Below are 26745 nucleotides of genomic sequence, written 5' to 3' on the forward strand. Positions count from 1 at the left end.
GGGGGTCTGCTGGAGCCAATCCCAGCCAACACAGGGCACAAGGCAGGAACCAATCCCGGGCAGGGTGCCAGCCCACCACAGGCCTGTGCTCCAAGTGAACAAAAAAAAACAACAATGAAATGCAGCACAGGACGGTGACGTGACTCGCTCATCGTGAGATGGTGTCAGGAGTGGGATTAAAACACACGACCTCGGGGCTTGAACACTCCTTAGGGGAAACGGCTTTAGACAAAAAGGAGACGTGAGATACAACCGAGGTAAAAGGAGTCACATTTGAGGATTCGGTTCAAAAAGCACGTTACATTTTGTGAAATCTCCTCCTAATGTTTTCAAGACTTCATATTGTTTACTTATCATTGGACTGAGGCCTTGATCCAAGGGGGTGTACGCGGATCTGAGATACGATTGGTTACGTTTCCTTTTGTTTTGCTGATTGGAGCACAGGACGGTGACGTGACTTTCTTGTGGTCACACGGTGGTGTCAGTAGTGGGATTTCAATCCACAACCTCAGGGTTTGAAGCCCAATGTCTGAACCACAATCGGTCACACTGCCTGTTGTTCCAGAGTGATTTTTAAGAGTGTACGTATGTGTCATATCTTAAAAGCTCAAATATTGGCATTGTACTAAATTAAAGTAACTCTTATACCTTTGATTTCATGTTTTGGTGAGATATTATTTTTTTTGGACTATTTTGCACTACTTACCCATTATTAATTAAATACTGTACTTCCTCTTCGCTTTATCATAACGATTTTCTTCTGGGCATAAACTGATGTGGATTTTCTCTTTGGTTTAACTTGGCTTTCTTCCCTACATACGTCACCGTGAAGGCTTTTCAGAAAACAGCTATTTTCACGTTTGCCCGTCTTCAACTGGCTTTTAGCCATCCTCCACCCTGACAGAGTGCCAGCACATAATGCCGTGGGCATCTCTGTCTGAATTCTTCCACTGCTGAAACCGCGAGCCGCTCTTCTTTCACTTCTTGTGGGCGTGATGATAAATTAGGTTAAACAGCAGTCCCCGAGCATCGCAGTCCACGTGTGCTTTTATTTACTGAACTTTCCCCTCCTTATGCGTCTGCTGCAGTCGGTTTGATGAGACGTTTGTGAGCCGAGGCTTAAAGTGTAGCCTGGACGTCTTCATCGCAACTTCACCAACAACACTCTCCAGGTTTTTAATTTGGTGAATCTTCACTGATGCTTGACCTGGGCTGAGAAAGCAGGTGAAATTGTAAGTTCTTATTTCATTTTGGACCTGCTAACTTAGAATGTGTTTTTTTTGCAGGGCAAGCAGTGAGGTACCGTACCCCCATGCTGCGTACCCGCTGTAAGCCCTGTTTCTCAGAGCGATGCCTCCTTCTTCATACGGTTTTTCATTTATCCAGCTCTCCATCAAGAGCTCAAATGACTAGAGCTGCGGCTACCATTTTACCCCTGAGTGCAATGAGGGGTCCCTGGGGGGGGCAAGGGGGAAGGGGGGGGTCACCCTTATCCTCATAGAGATGGCCTCCTGTTCTACCCTCCTGGGGTATCAACAAGCCCCAAATTCCCCAAACACGAACACGGGTTCAAATACAGGTGTGTTTATTACACCACAACACTCAAACATCACACAGAGCACAGATTTCTCTCTTTCTCACAATATTCTCTCTCGCCACCACACTGCCCTTCTCCAGTGGAGTGTTGCCCTTCTTCCTCCCAGCTCTGCCTCGCCTTGATAAGGGAGTGCAGTCCCTTTTATTACGGACCCGAGAGTACTTCCGGTGCCAGGGCGGTTTCCTGATGGGGAGTACCTCCAGGTGACATGGAAGCCCATTATAACAGGGAGCTTGTCTCCCTGCAGCGACGCCTCACGGCACCCAGTGACTCCAGCAGGGCTGCTCTGCTGGACTACATCTCCCAGCATGCCCTTCCGGCTTCGCACTGGGGATCAATTATCTAGGGCTACTGCCATGTAGCGTGCTGGGGGGGGGGGGCCTAGCAGCATATTCATTTCTTCAGTGTAACCCCTCGGTCCTTCTATCTGGGTTTGATCTGCTTCACCTCCCAGGTCGAGATGCCTGTCTGTCTACTAAATCTATCTATCTATCTATCTATCTATCTATCTATCTATCTATCTATCTATCTATCTATCTATCTATCTATCTATCTATCTATCTATCTATCTATCTATCTATCTATCTATCTATCTAATCCTGCCAACTACACTTTCTATCTATCTATCTATCTATTATATAGTGCCTTTCAAATCTATCTATCTATATATCTATCTATATATCTATCTATCTATCTATTATATAATACCTTTTATTATCTATCTATCTATCTATCTATCTATCTATCTATCTATCTATCTATCTATCTATCTATCTATCTATCTATCTATCTATCTATTATATAATACCTTTTATTATCTATCTATCTATCTATCTATCTATCTATTATATAATACCTTTCATTATCTATCTATCTATCTATCTAATCCTGCCAACTACACTTTCTATCTATCTATCTATCTATCTATCTATCTATCTATCTATCTATCTATCTATCTATCTATCTATCTATCTATCTATCTATCTATCTATCTATCTATCTATTATATAGTGCCTTTCAAATCTATCTATCTATCTATCTATCTATCTATCTATCTATCTATATATCTATCTATCTATCTATCTATCTATCTATCTATTATATAGTGCCTTTCACATCTATCTATCTATCTATCTATCTATCTATCTATCTAATCCTGCCAACTACGCTTTCTATCTATCTATCTATCTATCTATCTATCTATCTATCTATCTATCTATCTATCTATCTATCTATCTATCTATCTATCTATCTATCTATCTAATCCTGCCAACTACGCTATCTATCTATCTATCTTATCTATCTATCTATCTATCTATCTATCTATCTATCTATCTATCTATCTATCTATCTATCTATCTATCTATCTATCTATCTATCTATCTATCTATCCATTTCATTTCTTATTGTTCAGTCCTCTGCGTGGCCTAAATGAGATTTCCTTTAAACTTCCTTATTTGATGTGCTGCTGCTGCTGCTCTTGCTGATATGCTCCATGTTTCCAAACTTTACAGCCGCTATTTCTGTCCTTGTGAAGCTCGCTGCCTGTGTACACAGCTGACTCCTCTCGCCATCACACAGTGCATGCCATGCAGTGAACTCCCTTCTGCTGGCACCGTGTGATCCTTGCAGTAAATAAGGAAGTAGGGCTGATGCTCCCGGGGTGGTAGACAAGCCTAAGCCCACTCCCCATGAATGAGATACGGCATTGCCATGTTCTGTCTATCCATCATGAGTGAACATTGACCCCACCCCACCCCCCCATAGCACCAGCACAACCACAGGCACCCCATGGGACCCTGATTTACTGCTCTGACATCTTATCCCAGCTGTGCAAGGTCCTAGCGAGGGGGCAAGCTGAAATTCACTGTGACTAATCAGTAACAGGCCTTGATAAAGGAAACATGGGATGTGTGAAAGGCTGGAATAACACCGGGAGCCACCGGCCAGTTGGGGAGCCTGTTTGTCTTTTTTCTTCTTTCTGAGAGAAGGTGTTGGGTTGGGGGAGGGGATTTGGGGGGGGGGGTACATTCTGAGAAATGAAATAAGAAGAATGTCTGAAAGGGCATTAAGACTTTATTTTTCCCATACAATCAAGTCAAACTCCTACAACTTTATTATCAACTAGGAAAAAAAAAGACGAAAAGTAAACGGAAAAAAACACACACACAGCACGACAGACCACCAATAAAATAAACAGTCGACCACCTGAGCTGCGGAGAAGCTGAAGTTTAACAGTCAGGGGTCTTACCCATTAAAATGTTGCACAGCTGCTGCTCATCTGGCAGCTGAGGCAGAGTATTCATCAATCGGCCTTTTCTTTTATATAGCGCCTTTCACAGTGTGCACCAGCAGGTGAAACTCCACAAAGCAACAGGGTCGATTTCAATAATAACGTTCTATAGATTTTCAACCATTCATGGCTACTTTATTATATACTCCCACAATTTTTAAACATTTCAGGTTTTATGATTACTATATGAAGAAGGGGCCTAAGTTGCCTCTAAAGCCTGCATATTGTAATCTGTTCAGTTAGCCAATAAAAGGTGTCATTTTGCTTGACTTTTCACTACATTCATAATGGCTAACACGGTACAACACCCTAGTCATTTGTTTCATGATAAACCTGCTGTCCCCTGTGTAGTAGTGAAACGGGACAAACTTCAAAAATCAATAAACAAACTGGCATCGAGGTGCACTCCAACACGTGGCGACAGGTAGACCGCCTGGAATGGAGGCTGACGCGTGGGTGAGGACGGCCCTGCCTGGCTCTCCGCTCCTGACGTCACGCGTCTCCCTCCCCTCGGCCCGCAGCCTCTCTCTCGGATTAGCACAAATAAATCGGCACCGCACGGGACCTGTGATACATAGCACGCTGAGAGAAGTCGCAAAATCAACTGGAATGTTCAAGCAAATTATAGAAAAAGACAAATCTAAAGTAAGTAGTTCTCTCGTTCACTAGCTAAGTGGGTGTAAGATATGCCCCGAGGTTGGCACGTGAAACAGAAGGGCCTCGGCCCACTTCCTCCTCCCCTCGGCCCGCTGCGTCTCTCTCGGATTCATTTAGATTATTTATTTATAGATTATCCATCCATCAATTATCCAACCCGCTATATCCTAACTACAGTGTCACGGGGTCTGCTGGAGCCAATCCCAGCCAACACAGGGCACAAGGCAGGAAACAAACCCCGGGCAGGGTGCCAGCCCACCGCAGTATTTATCGATTATTTATTTATAAAAGCACATTTAAAACAGAGGTTGCTGCATTAAAATAAACACAATTCAAACAATCATGCAAAATCAGATTAATAACATCCACCACAATCCCATCATACACAGTGAAAGACAGAAGGAGGTCTTAAGCCGACTTTGAAAACCCTCGATGGAGGATGAAGACCTGATGTGCAGAGGCCAGTCGTTCCAACAAGGAGCAACATGAGGACACTCGGCCTCATCTCGGCACTACAAGGAGCAGCCGTCCAGATGACCTCCGTGCTCTTGGTGGCCCATAGGGGTGAAGGAGGTCACAGATGTATTTTGAAGCCAAGGCTTTAAAAACAAACAACAAGATTTTAAAATCAATGCGGCCCGTAGCCAGTGGAGAGAGGGGCTAAAATGGCGGAGATGTGATCCCAATCAAAAATCTCGCTGCCGCGTTCTGAACCAGCTGAAGGGGCGACAGAGCAGATCTGGGCAGAGCCACATATGAGGAATTACAGTAATCAAGGCGAGATGTCATAAGGCCATGAATGACTGCGTCCAAGTCCTGGCTGTGACAGAAAGGAGTTTAGTTTCAAAATTGCCCTCAGTTGGTAAAAACTGAAACTTTACCTACCGTGGAGAAACTTAGTGATGACTCAAAGATGAGACCCTCGGGTTTCTGACGTCATTATGATCATTGCTGCCAAGGTCCTAAGTGCGTGCAGATGTGGTAGGACCAAAAGTAATGACTAATGTTTGATTTTCGTTTAATTGCAAGAAATTTTGTGCCATCCAATACTTCATATCCTCAAAGCATTTCAACAGCTTTTTAACAGATGAAGTGATGTCAGAACTGACTTTGAGGTTGGCATAACAATGATACGTGACATTGTGTTTGTAAAAAGGGGGAGCACATAAAGGGAAAATAGAAAAAAGGGACCGTCACAAATAAAATCGATACCGCAAGCGAACTTGGTACATGTGTGATGAGAGAAGTCCGCCGAACACCGGAATGTTCAAGGAAATTCTCGAAAAAACCCGATCTAAATCCTTAGTCTCTCGTGAAAAGTGGACAGGGCAGACAGGCAGACATTGGATTTTATTACATAGTATAGAGAGAATACGTGATATCTATGCCTGTTTTTCCTTCTTTTGTGATGGAGTTAACAGCTACTGTACATGGATGTGGATTTTACCGTTGGCCTCAAACGATAATCTGTCTGTTATCAGTAACTCTTGTCAAAGAAGAGCCACAAAACCGAGTTGGGGCAGCACAAGAGTAAGCGTCGAGTACAATCGAGTACAGATCTTGAGTCCCAGAACAGAACTGTCTTGACCAGGCAAAGATGGCGGGTTGAAGGAGAAGACAGGAAGTGATGTCACTTCCGCTAGCAACCCCCCCCCCCCCCCCCCCCCCCCCCCCCCCCCCCCCCCCCCGTCCTGATGACATCATCAGGCCCAGAACCGGAAAGTGACATCATCAGAGCCGGGAAATGGAATCCCATAATCGGTCGGCAATAGAAAGAGCGAAGGGGCCAGTATACTCTGCCACCCCCTGGTCTGGCATGGAATTACCCTCATTCAGGCCTTTAGCTGCCTCCCTCCGACGCACTTTAATGTATGGACTGCAAAAACGCATCTATTGCTCATTTTCTTTTGTGTAACAAGATCTTAACAGGGGCATCTTTTGGTCTTCAATAATACTTGTAACACGTTGGTGGACGGGTTATTCATGTCTGTGCTGGGTGCCATATTGACCTGATGGTAAAATGAGTGGATAATATGAAGGATTCAGGGGTCTTATACTCCTCCTTCTTTTGGCTGCTCCCTATAGAGGTTGTCACAGCGGATCTTCCATATCTTCCTGTCCTCGTCATCTTGTTCTGTTACACCCATCACCTGCATGTCCTCTCTCACCACATCCATAAACCTTCTCTTTGGCCTTCCTCTTCTCCTCTTGCCTGGCAGCTCTATCCTTAGCACCCTTCGCTCATTATACTCAGCAATCTCTCCTCTGCACATGTCCAAACCAACGCAATCTCACCTCTCTGACTTTGTCTCCCAACCATCCAACCAGAGCTGACCCTCTAATGTCCTCATTTCTAATTCTGTCCATCCTCATCACACCCAATGCACATCTTAGCATCTTTAACTCTGCCACCTCCAGCTCTGTCTCCTGCTTTCTGATTCAAGGGTCTTATACTAAATACGTAAAATGAAGAGAGATGCGTCTCAGTTGCACCACCTCAGACGACTCCAAAGTGAAGATTTCCTGGCAGGTGACATGGCAGGGATGAGTGAACACACTTTTTTACCGAAGCTTTGTAAGTGTTAGGAAGACCCACAGAAGCCCGTGTTAAGGCCTTGTCACATAACAGTTAATGAGTAACAGATGTATTTTTGCAGTTCCTAAACTAAAGTGGGGGCGGCACGGTGGCGCAGTGGGTAGCGCTGCTGCCTCCCAGTACGGAGACCCGGGTTCGCTTCCCGGGTCCTCCCTGCGTGGAGTTTGCATGTTTTCCCCGTGTCTGCGTGGGTTTCCTTGGTCTGCAGAAGAAAGAGAAAAAGGATCAGTGCACTCTGCCACCCCCTGGTCAGGCATGGTAGTCCCCTCTTTCGAACCCATTAGCTGCCTCCCTTTCGCACATGTGTGACATTCTCTTTCTTCCCAGTACTTCGGTTCTCCTCCCTCATTCCTAGAGACACTAAAGTTAATCAGGTGAGTTGCTGATTTCAAATTGGCTGTGTGTTAGGAGGTCTTCTATTGCACTGCTACCAGAATAGGCTCCGGCCCTCTACGGCCTGTCACATACGTGGGCATGGGAGGCAGCTGAAGGGCTCACAAAGGGATAATTCCATGCCAGACCAGGGGGTGGCAGGGTGCACTAATCCTCCCTCTTTTTCATTGGCAGACCAACCACAGGAAATTCCGTCCAGTTCCAGTTCCTGCCCCGATGACATCACTTCCCCTGCCCGGCTTTGAAACCTCCATCTTTACCTGTTATGGTTGTTCTATTGTTGGACTGAATTGGCACGTTTGCTGTTCAAAGGCAGCACAGAAATGCGAGGTGCGGCAGCGACGAGCCTCACCTCCCCTCGGACTGCGCTCTCCCTCACACACTGACGGGGATGATGTGTGCAGTTGGCGCGTGCCCGCTGCTGTCTCTCAGTATGTCGCCAATATAAGGTTTGCAGACACGTTTATTATACACCCTGACTGTCCACAGTCTGGCTAATATCTTTAATGAATGTGTGTGACATATTTAGTCTCGCTGATCGCACCTAAAACCGCAGTGAAAAGACACACAAGCTGAGGCAGACAGTACCGTGGCGCCCTGAAGGGGGCACATGTGAAATGCTCCGGCATTCAAAACTGGATCCAGTTTATGAAATGGATTGTAAAATGGGTCATAACGATTATTTTATGGGCTTATAGAGTTATTATTAGGCACTTTACCACCACAGGAACTTTTATTTTTTTTTAGGAACCAGGAACCTCATTCCCACCGGAGGAGTCGCGCCAATTGTAACTTGTCGCTGAACCAGAATCGTATCGTGGGTGCGGCTCAGGTGATGAATGGTCCTGATTGGTTGAACGGCTTTGGACTTTGGTGAGTTATAGGTGAAGATGGAGTGCCACTCTTCATGGTGGCCTCCCTGATGCACCACATCCCCCGTCAAGTTGCGATCTCTTTCAAGCAATAAGGTGGGGGGGTTCCCCCCTGAACTCCAAAACGCACATCATCACTCTTCTTTGCACCTCACATATTCCTGTTGTATGGCCGGAACGCAACTTGGGGACCACAAGTGACCGATGGCCTAAACCGTACAGGAACACATTGGATTCTGAACCAAGTGTGGTGGGAGAGCCCCAATGGTCCCGTGAAATTCTTATGTGCATTTACAAATCTGCATGCACCACATCACCACGCTCTGGAGACGTGATTAGCGAGTATAACCAGCTTACCTCTTCCTAATGATACACAATTCAGAAGAAGGTCCAGTAGATACTTGCGGAGGAGGTAACTGTGTACGGGGGGCGATCTTAAGATACAATTAGTTCTGTGGTAAACAAAGTCGAATGAAGAAAAAGACGGAATGCATCCGATGTCAGCACAACTTGGATGCTGAGAATTTCAGTTTGCTCCAGAAGATATCTAAAAATAAGTGCAGCCTCTTCCTACTCAAGGTGTTTTCTGTGGGACCGTTCCAATAGTTTCTAACCTTCCAAGTGAGAAAATGTCCTCTTTCAGTTTCCATCTATTGTCTCCTTTTTAGCCGGCTGTTTCCTTAGCATGAACAACCCAACCTAAACTTTACACGTTATATTAATTAACCGTTTCATGAGGTTGAACATTTCTGTGATCTTTACGGCTCCCTTTAAGGATTGTCCCCATCATCTACACAACTGTGCCATTGCCATAAAAAGACACCCCCATTGTGGTCATCCCAACACTGCTATGGACACCTGCATCCTCCTTGTGGCTGTAGACACTTCTGTGAGGGCCATGAACTGTAGGCAATGGTCAATGGTTAGATCATCCTGTGTTGCGTCTTTCATTTATAGCTCTCATTGATTTTTATTTTTGACCCATTTGTAGGAAAATACCAGGCTTCAAGAGAAAGGGCAACCCTGAGATGATTCCTTCCTTATGCTCCAAGCTGCTACAATAGCCTTTGGCATCCCCCTTAAGTGGATAAGAAATTAGATGAAGGTTTATTTTATGCAGAGTTCATATCAAGTTTTCAAAGTATCTACTAAGCCAATTATAAAATACTAGTCATTAAGCCCATTACAATAACGGGCACTAGAACAGTAGTCCATAAACATTAGTAGGAACAGTCTATATGAAATGGCAAGGACCTTTTACCTCATATAAATGTAATGAATTATTATTATTATTAAATTTTTTCCGTAATATGCATTTAATTTTCTGTGACAACGGTGGGCAATCAGCAGATTCTCCCCAGCAACTGATGTAATGTGCGCAAAAATAAATCTACTTTTACTTTACACTTTACCGGGCCAAGCTTTTTAATCGCAAATCTGACATCCTCAAGAATGAACACTTGCACAACAATGGAGAAGCTGGTCTCCGCGTCTCAGTACCCGATTGGATTTTTCGTGCCTCATGTTTTAGGTCTTACCTCATTTACCGAAATCCGATTGGATCTGCCACGCGATATTTTATAGGTCCCGCCCTCTCTGTCTTGTGTGATGTGTCAGGCGGCCTTTGAAGCATCTGCTTTGAAGCATCACTCCCTGCCCCCGCGCATGCGCACTTCACCAGAAGACACGGACACACACGGGGATTTTATTAAAGAGGATTGGGACAATCCAGAGAGCCGAAATAACAAATGTAGGCGGAGGATTTAGCAAAACGTGAAAGAACAGAAGCAGCCTTGAAGAAGTTAGCCAGACGATAATCCAAGAATATGAATGCCAGCCTTTCACAGTCACAGCAGATGCCTCAAAATCTCCACCCCTCCATTGTTTTGTTTTTTTTTTTTTCGTCATTGGTGTAGGGACCTCCCCAGGATTCAGGAGCTCACCAAATGGTGGATGTGTTTGTTTTCTTGCACTTTGCCATTGTGGAGAGTCTGTTCTCAAATAACTCCACAACACTTCCAGATTAACCAGCATTTAACAAGGACCCATAAACATAGCAGATACGAGAGACATTACGGAGGTGCAACAAATGGATTGTCATGAACTGCCATTGTCTTCCATTAAAGTCTGTGATGAAGCAAAGCCTTGAAGAATTCAGAAGTTGTTTTAGTGCGGATTTTACCCGGTTACATTCCATACACTGTAAGTACAGCCATGTTGCTGTTTGGTGGACAGTTAATGAGTAGTCAGGTGACCTGATTTCAAGTGCCACCTACACCTTAGTACCAAGCTTATTATGAGTAGAGATAGATAGATAGATAGATAGATAGATAGATAGATAGATAGATAGATAGATAGATAGATAGATAGATAGATAGATAGATAGATAGATAGATAGATAGATAGATAGATAGGGATGTAGGTCTAGCAAGAACCTTACAAAATGGGGAACTGTGTATGTAAGAGGCAGGTGGCGAAATGTTACCGAGTTCGAGTTTTGATGGTCTTTTCTATTCTACTGAACACCAGCAACATAGGAGCTGCCTTGAGACCCCTGCCATTGGGGTGCATGGGCAATGTGAGAAGCCAGAGGGCACTCTAGCATGAGGACTCTTTAGGTCATGCCAAGGCTGTGAAGATGAGTCTTGGCATGTGGTTAACATGCCACCTCTTCCTCTATGCCATTTAGCAATAGGGAGGCAAACTGGGCAAAGGTTTACTGGCATGTAAAGAAGAAGGAATCTGAGTTTTGGAAAAAGTGATAGATAGATAGATAGATAGATAGATAGATAGATAGATAGATAGATAGATAGATAGATAGATAGATAGATTTGAAAGGCACTATATGATAGAGTCCATCATTATGTGAGTTGCCCTGGTCCTGCACTGCTTGGTCCTGCAGAGAGGGCAGTGCCAACCTTGACATGTGCCACTCTCTGCAGGGCTTTGCGATCTCGGACTGAGCGATTCCCGAACCGTGATGTGCGGCTCTGTGTTAGGATGCCCTCTACGGCGCTGGTGTGTAAAGTTTTCAGAAGAGGTGGCTTGAATTTCCTCAGCCTGCTCAGGTGTTTAAGGCACTGTGTGTGTGTGTGTGTGTGGTGGGTCCATGTCAGGTCCTCGGTGACGTGCACACCCAGGTACTTGAAGCCGCTTGCTCTGTCAACAGGAGCTCCATTTATGCTGCTGGGGCTGTAGATCTGCTGCTGCTTCTGCCTGAAGCCCACCACCTAATTCCTTGGGGTCCAACAAGGAGTTAATAATAGTAGGACTGAACCAGCATCCTTGGTCTTTAAAGTATAATGCCCAAGCTGATAGATAAAATAACATATAAAAGAACGTTTTTAAGTAAAACAATTTTGTTACAAATAAACTAAATAGCAAAAAATAAAAATAAAATAATGCACAATTTTCGCGGTTATGTGTGACTAAATAAAATTGTGGGGCTCACATAAATTAATCGATTCAAACAATTTTTGAAACTTTTTTTTTTATATATTTTACGATGAAAGTAGCTGTTCTATTAATTGATTGAATGAATTAATTTATGTGCACCCCATGATTTAATTTAGTCACATATAACCATGAAAATTGTGGTTAAAGAAAAATTTATTTTTGCTTTTTAGTGCATTTATAATTAAAGAAAATAAAATCATTTTACTAAAAAAAAAAAAAAATTATATATTTTCATTTTTAACTTTTTAGTTTTTGAGTATGATGCAAATGATTTTTCTTTAATCATTTTTCATGAATATGGAAGCTTCTTTAAAAGTATTACATAATACTGGGGGTCCTCGGGTTATGACGTCTCGACATACGACGTTTCGAGTTTACGACGTTCACTCCCATAAAAGTGTTTCAGCTTACGCCGTTAGCGTCGTACTTACAGACTGCGTGGGTGAACTTGTTTGGTTGCGTGCGGCGGAAGTACGTGGCGTATGAGTGAGGGAGTTGGTGAACTAGTTTGGTTGCGTGTGGCACAAGTGTTCTGTTTGTGTTGCTTTGCTTGTCGACTTTTTGGCCCTTATTGGCTCCTAAACGAAAGTCAGAGTCTTCAGATGGCAGCGCTTCGAAGAAGAGGAAAGCCATCACGATGGAAGTGAAATTAGACATCGTAAAGAGATCAGTTTTTTCTGTTACTACAGTACAGTGTACAGTGCAGTATATTTATGTCCTTTTCCTTTTTCTGTGACTTAGTTGTGTTTTTATGTTCTAGATTGTGATTTTACAAATGTATTAGGATAGGTAAGTGACTTAGGCTTCGACACCAGAATTCGGGTTACATCACTATTGTAGGAGCAGAACTGTGCCGTAACCCGAGGACCCCCTGTATATCTTCTTTGCAGAATTATCCATCCATCCATTCATTTTCCAACCCGCTGAATCCGAACACAGGGTCACGGGGGTCTGCTGGAGCCAATCCCAGCCAACACAGGGCACAAGGCAAGAACCAATCCTGGGCAGGGTGCCAACCCACCGCAGTTGCAGAATTATTTGAATACTAAAAAGAATGATATTTTGGTTTCTATTTTTCTATTCAGGCTCATATGGGATTAGTGCTCAGCTGTGGTGAGAAAAAAAAATATCGATGAAAGAACGGCAAGCTTACGGCAATACGGCGACTCCTTCGCAAGAGTAAACGAGTAACATCGGCCCGCATATTCACCGACTCCACTCACTGGAAGAGGCAGGTGGGCGCAATCCGACGCGTCTCTGCTCTGATATCCCACTCTGTTCTCTCCCGGTCACTGTTGTGTGTGCGTTAATTGGAATCGCATAACCATTAAATACGGCAAAATTTGTTACATAATTGCATCGGTTTTGACGGATTATTGCATTGTCATCGATACAGAACACGTATGCAAAGATCTGAAGAGATTCGCTTTGCCAGAAGTGGGCTTAAAATCAGTTGCAAGATTTGACCAGATAGACAGACAAACAGATAGAGGAGCCAAGTTAAATAAAATCATTTAATAAAAACGAACAGACTTGATGGGCTGAACAGTCTCCTCTCATTTGTCAAATTCCTTATGTTCTTATGTTTTAGAGTAAAATGTGTGCCGAACAATCCACAAGGCAGGATGGTGAACCCAGCACTGGAGGGCAGAAAATTCAGATTCATCGAGTTTCATCAAGTTTCAGATACCTGCAAGGAGAGTTTCCAAGAATGAAGGAATGCCACCAGGCTGGCTTCATGGGAAGGCGCTCACAGGTGGAAAGGGCCTCGGACGTTTAATGGGGTGGACGGGGGGGTGAAGTGTGTTTGCGCCCTTCTGTTGTATTGCAGGTGAGTGTTCTGTGAACTGAGGCCTTCTCAACAATCTTAGGAGCGACTCGTGGCCTCTGACATGATTTGGTTCTGCTCTGCTAGGATTCACCTGCCGTTCATTTCCTTCTTATAGGGGTCAGAAGCTCAGGGTACGGTGAAATATTGATTTGTGTGTGTTAACCAACGTGCAACACGGTGCCACTCTCCAGTGCCAGAGCTTCCATTTCCATTTATTTATTTGGCCAACACCTTTATCCAAAGTGACTTACAACATTTGAGGTACTTCTTCTACTTCTTCTTTCAGCCGCTCCCATTAGAGGTCGCCACAGCAGATCGTCCTCTTCCATATCTTCCTGTCCTCTCCATCTTGCTCTGTCACACCCACCACCTGCATGTCTTCTCTCTCATCACATCCATAAACCTCCTCTTAGTCCTTCCTCTTCTCCTCTTTCCTGGCAGCTCTATCCTTAGTACCCTTCTCCCATTATACCCAGCATCTCTCCTCTGCACATCTCCAAACCAATTGGCTATATTTGTTTTGTTTTTCTAATTTGGACCCCAGGCATGTGAAGTGACTTGCTGAGGGTCACACAGGTGTCAGTGGTGGGATTTGAACCCACAACCTCAGGGTTTGAAGTCCAAAGCATTCACCACTCTGTTCAGGGGCACATGATGGCAAAGGCCTTTGCACCCAAATCTGCTCGTGTTAAACAATTGAGGATCCTCGAGTCAAAATGACCAGGAAGGACCACCGTGCTTGATGAAACGATTTAGTATCCACGAATCGAAAGGACCCCGATTTGATGAAATGATCAAGTATCTGTGAGACAAAATGATGAAAAGTGTGAAATACCCGACCTGGTGTCCGCACATCCAGTTGTCATGATGAACTCCCTGTTGAAGAGTTAAGTCACCCAGGGGTCTGTGAGGGTCTTAATCTGGGGCCATGATTGGTGAGGAAAGTGTGGCTGGTTGTTCAGGATGTACGGCCGTGTTAAAAACAAAAGGAGATATCAAACCTCAGTATTAAATCATGTAATTGGCCAGAGCTGATTTAAACATCGAGTAAATCACGGGGTATCATCTGTAGAAATCAAATTGTATCCCCTCTTATTGTCTTTTGGTGGTGAAGAAAGATTCACTGATCTTGACTTTGCTGACGATGCTGTGATCTTCATGGAGTCAATGGAGGCTCTGATCAGGGTGCTGAGTGAGGAGTCTGAGGGTCTGGGCTGGTGAGGGTCCTGATAAAAACCAACAACAGGCCTTTAATGACCTCCTGGGCACGGCCATCAGCAGGGTGTCTGTGGAGAGAGTGTCGACCTCGTCATTGAGAGGTTTACTTACCTCGGCAGTGACATTCATGTGACTCTGGTGACTCTTCTTATGAAGTCAGTGGACAGAGTGGGAGAGCATGGGGGGGTCATGAGGTCACTGGAAAGGGGTGTCTGGTGCTCCAATGTCTCCGCAAAAGGACGAAGGTCCAAGTCTTTAGAGTCCTGGGGCCTCATGTATAAACGGTGCGTACGCACAGAAATGTTGCGTACGAACCTTTCCACGCTCAAATCGCGATGTATAAAACCTAAACTTGGCGTAAAGCCACGCACATTTCCACGGTAACTCATACCTTGGCGTACGCAATTTCTCCCCTCGGTTTTGCAGACTGGCGGCACCCAGCGTCAAAGCAGTGCTATGTTCCTGTGTGACCCACCCTTTCTTTCTTAGATCCACATCCACGGCGGCGGCTTTATCAAATACACTGAAAATTAACCGCATATCGTTCATAAATTTAATGCATCTGATTGTAATTAACCTGTAACAATATAATGGTCCACAGAATGGTCAAACTACTGTTCCTGTGTGCTCATCCTTTCTTTCTTAGCTCCACATTCCTGACGCGGCTTTATAAATACACTGAAATTAACTGCATATTGTTTATTAGTGTAATGCATCTGATTGTAATTAACCTGCTGCAATATAATGGGCCAGGGAATAGTCATAGTATTCTAAATACCAGAACTGCTTTAGCGTTGTTACGCTCACTGCATCTTGTTCTTCTTTTTGCTGTTCCCGTTAAGGGTTGCCACAGCAGATCATCTTTTCCATGTTACTCTCACTGCACCACTCGGAGTATTTATATCACTGTATCTGAGTGTGAATCACAGCAGCAGATGATCGGAAAGAGAATTATCGGTATACAGTTTCAAGTACATACTGTACCTCAACCACGGCAAAAAGCGTCAAAGCCTTTCCTGTACGGACCTCGCGTTTCAGAAACAGTTTCATCCCAATAACTATAAACGCACTCAATCAGTCCATCAAGTGATCCTTGTAGAACTGTTTGTACTTATAAGTACAATTACCTCACTGTAAACTTGCACTACAGTTATAATATTGCACAACCTGCGTTACTTTATAAAGCGCGTATGATGACAATATCATTTTTAAGATGAAATGCAGCAAAATATGTTGCTTATAGTATACAGGTAAAACTTTAACTTCATTTAAATAATCTGTATTGTTAATAATTAAACATGTGAGGACACAGTGCCGCAGCGTATAGTTCAAGGATAGCTCCTGCCTTGCGCTGTATTCTTGCTGGTGCTGATGCGACACTGGAAGGATAGACGAATAGAATAATTAAACATGTACTACGAAGATATTTCAATGTTCCCTTAAAAGTTTTGAAGAATCGGCGTTCTAAGCTTACATATGGCTTAACGTCTATTACAGAGCTGATTGTGTGGCGATTGGAGAAAGAAAAGTATGGACAAGAATTGGAGGTTAGTACGTTTGAAAGAGACAGTACTTCTGTAATAAATTATTTCATTGAAGGTCGCACATGGTGCAACAAGCCTCTTGCGTGAGATATGAACAATCACTGCGCCACCATGTTCCCATGTTTAATAACATGCTTTCATTCCTATCATCATGAAAATGATATCACGTATACATGTCAGTATTTTAATTATTCAGAGAGCTGTAATATCTCGAATGTAATGCATTCTGTGTCCTGTCAGAGAAAGAGAAAGAACGGAAGCACGTAGTGATTCACACACATAGAGCACATAGAAGATCAAATACAGAACAAAGACTTTAACGTGCTACTTGAGAAACTAGTAAAATAAACGATTTTAAGATGAAGTTTATGATGTTCTACTTTAATGGCAAAATAAACTACGTGATTAAAGTGGAAATTTCGAGATTAAAGTTGACATTTCGTGCTTTTTTCCCACTGTGTGCCTATGTTTTTTGTCTGTACCCTAATAAGCTTTCATATGACACTCAGACGGTGGGCTACAACTCGCCTTTTCACAGCGACTTTGATATGTGATTTCTTTTTTATTTTCAGGGCACTGTGCGACTTTGTGAATTTGATCTTTCGAGTTTTTCCGACACTCTGTCACTCGATCAACTTTCTTTTGTTGATTATATAACTGTTTAAACCAACAAATAGTACGTTTTTCCTTTGCCTCCACTTGGTATTCGCTGAAATTCTTATATTTTCTCCCGTGCTTTTCCCATTGTCTTTTCACAGAAGGTATTTATATTGATTTGCATATTCAAAGAGGCGTAATTCTGGGAGGAGTTGGGGCGGGACAGAAGGCGCGTGCACGTGGGTTACTTTTCACGCTGATCGGGATTTATGTAGCGGAAGAACGTGGAAGTTTGCGTGCGCACAGATTCTTGCATCTGGATTTTTCTGTGCGTACGCACAATCCCGCTTTTGTGCTTACGCCATGTTATAGTGTGAGTTCTACGCACGGCGTTATACATGAGGCCCCTGGTGTTTCCTGTTTGCGAGACATGGACGCTATCGAGTGACCTGAGACGAAGACTGGACTCCTTCATGTGTTCCTCCTCAGAGGGTCCTTGGGTCCCGCTGGTTTAACATTGTGTTGCTCACGGAGTTCTGAAAGAGGCACATGACCTGCACAGTGAGGGGGTGTCAGTTACGGCATTACGGCCATGTGGCACGATTACGTGAGGGTGATCCGGCTCGTAGGACCCTCATTGTTGGGGACCAGGCCAAGGGGACACCCACATAACACCTGGCTGTGGCAGATTGAAGGTCATTTCCAGAGGGTGGGACTGGACCGCGTGTTCGCCTGGGAGGTTGCCAACCGGAATCCTGAGCTGTTTTGTCGTATGGTGGGTGCGGCAACACGCTGTACCAGTGCATGTCCACCAACTTATTGTCTTTTAGATTTTTCAGCATCCTTTGATGTTATTTGTGACATTCATGTGACTCTGGTGACTCTTCTTATGAAGTCAGTAGACGGATTGGGAGAGCATGGGGGGTCACGAGGTCACTGGAAAGGGGTGTCTGGTTTGTTCATTTGTGAATTTCCCCTTGGGATTAATAAAGTATCTATCTATCACATAGAGCCTTTCATTTCTATCTATCTGTCTAATCCTGCCAACTACACTATCTATCTATCTATCTATCTATCTATCTATCTATCTATCTATCTATCTATCTATCTATCTATCTATCTATCTATCTATCTATCTATCTATCTACCATATATACTCACGTTTAAGTTCTCACGCGGATAATTCTGGACTTAATATTATCAAATAATTTCCGGTATTTTATAATGTTGGTCATATAAGTCGAATGTGGAAAACTCACGCTATTGGTCCAAGAGATTACGATATGTTAACGCCCACCTGAGAGAGTAACCACAGAGCACACGGCCTTTGTTTTCTCTCTATTGTGCCCATGTGACCACACGGTGATATTTACACGACTCTGAAGCGATGTTTGCGCTGATTTGTGTTTTTTTGTATCTCACTCCCTCATACACCTTTATTGTAAGAGCATCCCTCATCTATGATGAAGCGTTTGATCAGAAGAAAATATGAAGCTGGTTTAAAATTAAACATTGTTGAAGTGGTGAAAGAAATCGGTAACTGAGCTGCTGCAACAAAATTCAATGTGTCTGAGAAACTGGTGCGAGATTGGAGGAGGCAAGAAGATGTAAAAATAAAAAAAATTAAGTGTCGTATTTTTGAACGGGCATACAAGTCGGGGTCCGATTTTATGATCGATGTTTCGGGTTTCAAGACCCGACTTATACGTGAGTGTATATGGTATCTGTATTGTCCACAAAGGACCTCATTGCGACCCTCACTTTGCATCTTGTTCGTTTTTTAAACATCAAAATGGAGAGATCAGACAGACGAGCGTCTTGTCTGTTTTGTGGGCCCAAAGCCCCCGTGTTTCTTGTTCCTCATCGCTGCACTCTCAGCATTGTATGCACTGATTGGCTGCCCCTCACGAACACACAAGCCCACCACTCCGACTAAAAGTCCAAATCAAACCGGCTTGAGGGGCGAGTCACCGACTACTTGGGGATGTCACATTACGCATTACTGGCCTTGACGTAATGTGACATGGCCTTCCGTGACCGTGAAGCCTTCACGTGGCCTGTTTTACTTCGCCATTATGAAGACCTCAAAGCGATGCGAATATCGAGCAAGAGTAAAAACAAAAAAAAAAGGCTGCCAGGGTCACCCGGGAGGGCTGAACGGCTCTGAAGCCGCTTCCCCCCAGACCCCCCATACCTGCCCACTTCGATATCCCATGGAGACAGCTGTCCTTCTGCCATGCTGCCTGCTGCCAAGACCGCATCCCTGGGAAAGGCTTTACCCAGGGGGGAAAAAGGAGGTTATTCTGGGACCGATTTAAATTTTTATTATTGCACAGTGGATGTTTTGGGATCCAGATGTTATTATTTTTTTTTTTCCTTCCTTGCCTGAGATGCTTTTCCCACGTCGTTGCAAAAAATGTCAAAAGTCTTTTGGTTGCTTGCTTGCTGGGTGGTTGCAGAGAAGCTGACTTCGGTTAAACCGCAGCTCCCACCCTGAGGCACCCAAACCCGCAGGGGTGAACCTGCCATCCCAGCGCCAGCGCAGCCAGCGTCTTGTCAAGACTTCGCTTTCGAATCTCTTTGGACTTTTGGACAGGATGTTTCTGCTGCCATTTTTATTTGTGGCCTAAACATCAAAAAAAAACGCGTGCAATTGACTTAAACTCTCCGTGTCGCTGCGGCCTTTATTACAGTGATGGACTTTTAAATAAGGGAGAATCCAAAGGCGTCAATCAGAATCAGGATCTCTTTATTGTCATTGTAACAGATACATGAAATTAGGTGCAGTCCCTGCAGTGTCAAAATATTAATAAAATATAATTACAAAAGGATAGGAAATTCAAGGTATTAGTTATATTTACTGACTAGCTGTCCCCTGTAGCTCTGCCCACGTAGTAATGAAACTTTAAAAATCAATAAAAACATTTTAAAAAATGTAATTCTGGCCAAGCGTCAGGTAGGTGCACTCCAGCGTCAAACACTGGCACAGTGTCTGATCGTGTTCAGCTGTGATGGGACAGCGTCCCCCACGTGGGGGAGAAGAGCCAGGTGGCCGTGATATCTCTGCCCTCTCAAACACACAGAGCTCTGATCTCCCTCTCAAAAACGTCAAACGTCACTCCTTAACAATCTGTAGATGGTAATGTCTGCCGAACAAACAGGTATCGCTAGCTAAGCGGAGGCGAGGTGCACTCCAACACGTGGCGCAAGGTAGACCGACTCAAACGGAGGCTGACGCATGAGTGAGGAGGGCCCCGCCCAGCTCCCTGCTCCTGAGGTCCCGCCTCCACCCCCCCCCCCCCCCCGCCCGCCCCGTCTCTCTCGGATTTGAGTGAATAAATCAGTAGCTCAAGCGAAGTATGAGTCTTAGTGCGATGAGAGAAGCCACAGAATCAACCAGAATGTTCAAGCAAATTCTAGAAAAAAAAAACCCAATCTCAATCCGTTAAGTAGTTTGCTCGTGAAAAGCAGACAGACAGACGTTGGATTTTATATATATACTAACAAAATACCCGCACTTCGCAGCAGAGAAGTAGTGTGTTAAAGAGGTTATATAAAAGAAAAGGAAACATTTTAAAAATAACGTAACATGATTGTCAATGTAATTGTGTTGTCATTGTTATGAGTGTCGCTGTCATATATATACACATACATACACACACACATATACATACACATACATATGTGTATACATATATATATATACACACAAACAGACACATATATGTACATATATATATTTACATATCTACATATATATACACATATATATACATATTACGATTGTTATAGTTCTCTTTGTATACCACGTTGTCAGTTCAGCACTCCGGTTGTAATATGACTAAGCCATGCAAGCACACTCTTGAGAATGCAACGTATAGTTGTACAGGAGAAAAGCAATGTTGCCTCAAATCAATGGCAACCTTTTGTAGGTCTATGAACTTAATTTAAACTTTAGGTTTACACAGTGCTTTGTTTCCGACATGCTGCGTTCAGTCAGTTCACGTGAGCCGCTCTCTTGTGTGATGTTGCGATGTCCACGGCTTTATTTAATGTTAGCTAAGACCCGGCACTTAAAAGTTTCTCGCTACAGCAATTTTAACTCCGTTACAAAGTCTTTCAAAGTCTCGTTTATACCTCGTGTCTTCTCATTAAACTTGTATCTTGCGAATATGGTATTGCAAATGGCAGCGGGAGCGTTTCTATAAACTTAATTTAAAGTTACAGTTTACACCGTGGTTTGTTTCACTCCTGCTGCGTTCAGTCAGTTCACGTGAGCCGCTCTCTTGTGTGATGTTGCGATGTCCACGGCCTCTTCCTTGTTTTGTACGTACTGTGTTCACAGTCAGTTCACGTGATTACGTGGGTGGCGTGATGACGCAATACGCAACTCCACCTCCCACGGCCAGCGACCTGCATTCCATTACAGTATATGGACAAAAAAGAGGTTCCTGTTATGACCGTTACGCTTTGAATTTCGAAATGAAACCTGCCTAACTTTTGTAAGTAAGCTTTAAGGAATAAGCCTGCCAAATTTCAGCCTTCTACCTACACGGGAAGTTGGAGAATTAGTGATGAGTCAGTCAGTCAGTCAGTGAGTCAGTGAGGGCTTTGCCTTTTATTAGTATAGATATAGATATATAGATATAGATATAGATATATATATATATATATATATATATATATATATATATATATATATAGAGAGAGAGAGAGAGAGAGAGAGAGAGAGAGAGAGAGAGAGAGAGAGAGAGAGAGAGAGAGAGAGAGAGAGAGAGGGCGGCACGGTGGCGCAGTGGGTAGCGCTGCTGCCTCGCAGTTGGGAGACCTGGGGACCCGGGTTCACTTCCCGGGTCCTCCCTGCGTGGAGTTTGCATGTTCTCCCCGTGTCTGCGTGGGTTTCCTCCGGGTGCTCCGGTTTCCTCCCACAGTCCAAAGACATGCAGGTTAGGTGGATTGGCAATTCTAAATTGTCCCTAGGGTGTGCTTGGTGTGTGGGTGTGTTTGTGTGTGTCCTGCGGTGGGTTGGCACCCTGCCCAGGATTGGTTCCTGCCTTGTGCCCTGTGTTGGCTGGGATTGGCTCCAGCAGACCCCCGTGACCCTGTGTTCGGATTCAGCTGGTTGGAAAATGGATGGATGGATGGATATATATATATATATATATATATATATATATATATATATATATTGTGGCGAGCAGCTGGGGGTGGTACCTAGCTGGGATGCCCGGTAGGACCTGAAGAGGGACTACACCTCCTCCAGACCACGAGAGGACAGCTGCCACAGGACCACGGGAACAGAGCTTGGAAGGGCCCATGGTCACCGCCAGGGGAAGAAAACCAGGGACACCCGGAGTGCTTCCAGCAGAAGGCTCGGAGGAGAGGCGCGGAGGCGGTTAGAAGAGAGAAGGAGGCATTTGGAGAAGCCAGGACTTTGGGGTGATTGGTGCTGCGGCACTGGGCAGTGTGTGGCATAGTTGTAAATAAACGTGTGTGGTGATTCAAACGATGTCTACCTGTCTGTGTCCGGGCTGGTCCCCACAATATACACTAACTGTGTAAGGCTGAGCTGTAAAAAGCCTGGCGTCCTAGAAACTATTGAAATTGTCAGGAAAATAAATTGAAATGTTGAGATGTCAGTCAGGTAACTGAAAAGAACTCCTCTGGGCATCTCCCTCCTCGCTCGTGTATTAGCGGCAGAAGGAATAGTAAAAGGGACACCGTGTTCCCGATGTTAGCGGCTAAGCGACTTTGTCTTTCTTCTGAAGTTTCATTTGGCTGATGTGCTCGCCTTGCTTGTGTTATTAATGGCTAAGCGAGTTTTCTCTTTTCTCGGAGCCCCGACTCCACCTCTCACTTCTGGACCAGCCGGACAGACAGACTTCCACACTTAGACGTTTATATATAAGACTAGCCATCCAACACGGCTCTGCCAGCATAAGACGGTGCGGAGGGTGCTGCCCACCTCGCCAGTCCTGACGTCACGCTTCCCCCTCCCCTTGGCCTGCAGCTTCTCTCTCAGATCAGCGCGAATGTCTCGCTCCTGCAAGCGAACTCTGATCCTTAGCGTGATGAGAGAAGTCGCAGAATCAACCGGAATGTTCAAGCAAATTCTAGAAAAAAAAACAAACAATCTAAATCTGTAAAGTATTTCTCTCGTTCGTTAACTTAACGGACCCTGGGGCGGGCGCATTAGTGAGCAGGGCCTGCACCTCCCCCCAACCCGATCCCCCCATCCCCCCCCGGTCACGCTGCTTGTCTCTCGGATTCACAATAATAAATCCTAACCCTAAACCTAACCTTAACCCTAACCCTAATCAATAAAGAAAACGGTATTGCTAGCTAAGCGGAGGCAAGATACACGCTTCCCACTCCCCTCGGCCCCCGCAGCCTGTCTCTCAGATTAGCGTGAATATATCGATCCTGCAAGCGAACTCTGATTCTTAGCACGATGAGAGAAAAATCAACAAAATCAACCGGAATGTTCTAGCAAATTCTAGAAAAAAACCTGATCTCTCTCGCGAAAAGCGGACAGACAGACATTGGATTTTATATATATATATATATTATATATATAGTGATATAGATTATGACGCCAGAAGGTGGTGACCTGTCGATTAGACTTACAGATAAGGATTTGACCCCCCTGCTGAATTTGCATGTTTGTATGTTACAGACACGTCAACAGTCACTCGTTTTTATGGAAGTTTCATTTTAATGGAGGGAGACACAATAGCAGCCACAAATCCAGTAAAAACACGACATCAAAGTTCTAATTTGATTTGCATGTCATTGAGAAAAATAAGGATTTGACCCCCTAAAACCCAGTCTGAATTCTGGCTCCCAAGTGGCACACGCATTACAATCAGTCAGTCCATCCCAGACACTCCTGATCTCATCTCGTGGTGTGTATAAAGCCCAGCTGTCTGCAGAATCAATGTCTTCCATTCCAGCTTCTCCACCATCCTGGGCAACACCAAAGTGCTGTCAGAGGACGTCAGGGACAAGGCTGGAATGGGCTATGAGATCACCCGCAAGAAACTGGGTGAGAAGGTGACAACTGTCGGTGCCATTATTGGAAAATGGAAGAAATAGAAAATGACCATCAATCACCCTCGGTCTGGAGCTCCATTCCTCATGGGCTGAGGATGACCATGAGAAAGGTGAGGGATCAGCCCAAAACTACACGGGAGGAGCTTCTTCTTTTCTTTTTTTTGTGATTCCCCAGCCCATAAACACGTGTGCCCCCCCTGTTCTGCCTCTCAATCACACGCCCGCTTTGTGTGCCACACTCGATACGAGGAGCCTCCTCTGGACTGATCTGAGCTCGATTTAATACATGCAGTGCCCCCCATTATGTTTGGAGCAAAGTCACATTTTTTTCCTTGGTTTCCCCAAATCCAACAATTCAGACATTGTGATTGAAGTGCCCGTGACAGACTTTTATTGAAGAGGATTTGCAGACATTTCGGTCACACAACACTTTTTGTACATGGACCCCCCATTTCAGGGCACAATAATGTTTGGTGTCACAGGTGTGTAGGTTTCATGACTTCATCAGATACCTCGGCCTGCCTGCTGGTCTGTAGTGGCCATTGTTCAACATGAGGACAAGAGCTGTGCCAATGAAAGTCAAGCCATTATGAGGCTGAAGAGCAAGAATGAAACCAAATAAGACTTTGGTAAAACCTTAGGATGACCGAAATCAACTGTCTGGAATATCATGAAGAAGAAAGAACACACTGGTGGACTCAGTAATCACACAAGGGGCTGGTAGACCAAGAAAGACCTCCAATGCTGATGACAGAAGAATCCTCAACTATGGTAAAGATAACGCCCCAAACGCCTGTCCAACAGACCAGACACAGTCTTCAGGGGGCCGATGTGTGTGTGTCAGAGACGACTATCAGCAGAAGACTTCATGAACAGAAACACAGAGGAGAACACACTGCAAGATGGAGACCTCAAAAACGGCACGGCCAGATTACAGTTTGTGAAAAAGGACTTCATAGAGCCTGCAGAATTCTGGGTAAAGGTCACGTGGACAGACGAGACAAAGATGACCCTCATCAGAGTGATGGTGAGAGCAAAGTGTGGAGACGAGAAGGAACTGCCCGAGGTCTGTTCAAGATGGCGGTGCTGGGGGTGTTATGACTCGGGCATGTATGGCTGCCACAGGTCCTGGCACACTTCTCTCCATTGATGATGGAGCTGCTGGCGGCACAATAAAGTCTGAGGTGTGTAGAAACATCTGACCTGCTCGAGTTCCACTTAAAGCCTCCAAACTCATTCATCGCACAACAAGATAATGATCAGGAGTTTATCAAAAATAAACAAATGGAAAATTCTAGAATGGTCAAGCCAGTCACCCGATTTCAATCCAACCGAGCAGGCCTTCCATTTGCTGAAGAGAAAAAGTAAGGGGGACAAGCCCCCCGAAACAAGCAGGAGCTGAAGATGGCTGCATTAGAGGCTTGGCAGAGAAGCCCCTCAGCACCTGGTCACGTCTGTGAATCGCAGACTTCAAGCAGTCATTGCAAGTCCTAAATGTGACAATGACTTTAATAGACCTGCCACTGCTGTGTCCCAAACATTACGGTCCCCTGAAATGGGGGGGGGGACTGTGTAGGAGAAGTGTCACGTCACCATGGATGTATGGAAATAGCAGCTTCTTTGATTTTCATTGTACTCGTGTTGAACAATGGCCACTACAGACCCCCCAAGGGTAGAAAGAAGCAGGCCGAGGTGTCTTATGAAGCAAAGAAACCCACCTGAGGAATCACAAACACCTGTGACCCCAACACTATGGTGCCCTGAAACGGGGTGCTGTGTGAACGAAATGTGTGGAAATCTCCTGAAATGGGCACTTTAGGTTTGACCACCCTAACCCACACTCACCTTGGAGTACTGCACCCTCCACACATCCTAGTGAGCTGAATGACTTTCGGCCTGTTGCTCTGACATCACATGTGATGAAGACCATGGAGAGGCTGCTGCTTCACCACCTTAGGCCACAGGTTCAACACGCCCTCGACCCTCTGCAGTTTGCATATCAGGAGAAGGTGGGAGCGGAGGATGCCATCATCTACATGCTACATCGATCCTTCTCTCACTTGGACAGAGGCAGTGGTGCTGTAAGAATCATGTTTCTAGACTTCTCTAGCGCCTTCAACACAATCCAACCTCTGCTCCTTAGGGACAAGCTGACAGAGATGGGAGTAGATTCATACCTGGTGGCATGGATCGTGGACTATCTTAAAGACAGACCTCAGTATGTGCGTCTTGGGAACTGCACGTCTGACATTGTGGTCAGCAACACAGGAGCACCACAAGGGACTGTACTTTCTCCGGTCCTGTTCAGCCTATATACATCGGACTTCCAATATAACTCAGAGTCCTGCCACGTGCAAAAGTTCGCTGACGACACTGCTATCGTGGGCTGCATCAGGAGTGGACAGGAGGAGGAGTATAGGAACCTCATCAAGGACTTTGTTAAATGGTGCGACTCAAACCACCTACACCTGAACACCAGCAAAACCAAGGAGTTGGTGGTGGATTTTAGGAGGCCCAGACCTCTCATAGACCCAGTGATCATCAGAGGTGACTGTGTGCAGAGGGTGCAGACCTATAAATATCTGGGAGTGCAGCTGGATGATAAATTAGACTGGACTGCCAATACTGATGCTCTGTG

The 26745-nt window shown here is 44.7% G+C and overlaps 1 long non-coding RNA gene across 1 annotated transcript in view; it reads right to left on the bottom strand.

Moving 5' to 3' along the window:
- Positions 1–6649: 6649 nt before the first annotated feature.
- The window catches only part of LOC127529313 (uncharacterized), a 232405-nt gene continuing 212309 nt past the window's right edge, over positions 6650–26745 (bottom strand). Inside the window, exons 2-3 of the long non-coding RNA XR_007935956.1 lie at positions 14099–14174; positions 6650–6728 (exon numbers count right to left, since the gene is read on the bottom strand). This is a non-coding gene — a long non-coding RNA (uncharacterized LOC127529313). The remainder of the gene's footprint in view (positions 6729–14098; positions 14175–26745) is intronic.

This window comes from Erpetoichthys calabaricus, chromosome 10 (genome assembly GCF_900747795.2).
Source record: "Erpetoichthys calabaricus chromosome 10, fErpCal1.3, whole genome shotgun sequence".
Lineage (NCBI taxonomy): Eukaryota > Metazoa > Chordata > Cladistia > Polypteriformes > Polypteridae > Erpetoichthys > Erpetoichthys calabaricus.